The 2,500-nt window shown below is 20.2% G+C and overlaps 1 protein-coding gene across 1 annotated transcript in view; it reads right to left on the reverse strand.

The window, feature by feature from the left end:
- Window positions 1-2,500, reverse strand: part of LOC122248871 (uncharacterized) — a 243,770-nt gene that overhangs the window by 226,311 nt on the left and 14,959 nt on the right. The gene's annotated exons all lie outside the window — the stretch shown is intronic.

The following is a 2,500-nucleotide window of genomic DNA, read 5'->3' on the forward strand; positions in this document are numbered from 1 at the left end:
TTGTATCAACGAAAGACAAATACCTTTGCGGATGTGACTGCCTCACACATCGAAGCCCAGCGCGCCGACGGGTAGCGCCATGTCGACATGTGTGTTTGCGTATGTTGTTATCTATGCACATGAATTTATGGATCATGCTTGTTAGATTATACGTATTCACAATAAAAGTGCGCGCGCATGTCGTTGTGAATGTTCACTAAATATATCGCATAAAGGGTTATTCATTCCATATGAAGCAAGCTCTATCCTGTATTCTGTGTTTCATTACTACATTAAAGGGCTTCTGTTGCTCTGTTAAAGGGGCGCAACTTATGGGTTAGGTCGCTCCCCCTCCTAGACCTCGTCCTGTTTCTGAGTGAGAAATACGTGTTTGTTTCGCTTTTCGCAACACCTGTCCAAAGTAACTTTTTTCTTTTCCCTTTTTTTCCCCTCTTTTCCTATCCCCTCTTCTTTCTGTCTTTCTTTCGTTTTTTTTTTTATCATCACATTGGGGAAAATAAGCGGAAGGATATTCATTAGCGATTTTTTTGGACGTTGAAAAGATCCCTTTGGGAGAAAAATTGTTTTTTCCTTTTTTGTTTTCTTAATCTTAGTTTTTTTTTTTTCCACTTCTAGTAAAATTCGACATTTTTCTACAATAAAGTGTCTCTTAAGAAAAAAAATAACATGAAAGAATCAAATCAATGTTGATATAGATAGGCTTTCAAAAATTTTTGTTAGTATAAAGATCGGTTTGAAATGTGGAAGGGACACATACCGGCAACATGTAAATGTGTGTGTGTGTGTGTGGTGTGTGTGGGGGGTGGGGGGTGTGTGTGTGTGTGTGGTGTGTGTGTGTGTGTGTGTGTGGTGTGGTGTGTTTTGTAATAAAAATATATGCATAAAAAATAAAATATATATATATATAAAATATATAATATATATATATATATATATATTTTAGATATAAATGTATGTATGTATAAGGGGGGGTAAAATTTATGTGTATATATATATAATATATTTATAATTTTTATATAATATATATAAGATATATATATATATATATATATATAAACATATACAACTATATTATATATATATATATATATATATATTATATATATAATATATAAATATATATAATATATATATGTTTATTTAAATTATATATTTAAATATATATATATATAATATATATTAATATAACATATATATATATATATATATATTTATATATGAAATTTATATATATATATATGATTTATATGTAGAGTATATATAATAAAATGATAAATATTATATATTTATAAATATATATATATATTAGTATAATTATATGTTATATATATAATATTATATTTATAACTGTATCTATATCAAATATATATTTATATATAGATATATATATATATATATTATATAGAGATATATATACAGATTATATAGAAATGTTTTTTTTTTATATATGTGATATGTATATATTTATTTAAATATAGTATAAATTTATATATATATTATATATATAAATATATATACATTATATATATATATCTATATATATATATATTATAATATATATATAAATGTGTGTAGATATATATATTTTAAATATTATATATATAATATTACCAATATATCATATATTATATATATATAAATATTATATATATAGAATATATAAATATTATATATATATATATATATATATATATATTTTTATATATATTACATATATAATAAATATTATTATATATATATATATAATATTTATATATATATATTATATATATTATACATAATATATATACATAAATTTAAATTCATTATTAACTACATATATATATATTATATATATATATATAAATAGATATATATCATATTTATATTTATATATATGTGTGTTATATATTATATATATATATATCTATATATATATTTACTAAATATATATATATATATATTATATAAATATGTGGGTGTAATGTGTGTGTGATGTGTGTGAGGTGTGTGTTATGTAATATATGTATATGTATATTTATACATCTATATTATGTGTATTTATATAATATATATATATATATATATTATAAATATATAATCTTATATATAACATATATACATACCATATATTATATATGTATAACATTATATATATATCTATATATATATCTGATATTATTATAATATATATATATATATAATACATTACATATATATATATAATATTATATATATATATAGATATATATATATAGAATGGATCTACATTCATTGTGTATATGTGTGTGTTTGGGGGAAAAGGATGGTAGTAGTATGCAGTGACGGGGGTTTCGAGATATATATATATTTGAGATGTATATATAGATATATGTATAGATATATATAGAGATATAGATGTATATATATAATGATATATAGGGATGGATAGAATTGTATATAGATATTTTATAAGTGATAGTTATATATATATATATAATATATAGTATATATGTTTATATATACATATATATATGTATAT

The sequence above is a fragment of the Penaeus japonicus genome, unplaced genomic scaffold (genome assembly GCF_977035675.1).
Source record: "Penaeus japonicus unplaced genomic scaffold, GWHDUDI00000001_assembly GWHDUDI00000042, whole genome shotgun sequence".
Lineage (NCBI taxonomy): Eukaryota > Metazoa > Arthropoda > Malacostraca > Decapoda > Penaeidae > Penaeus > Penaeus japonicus.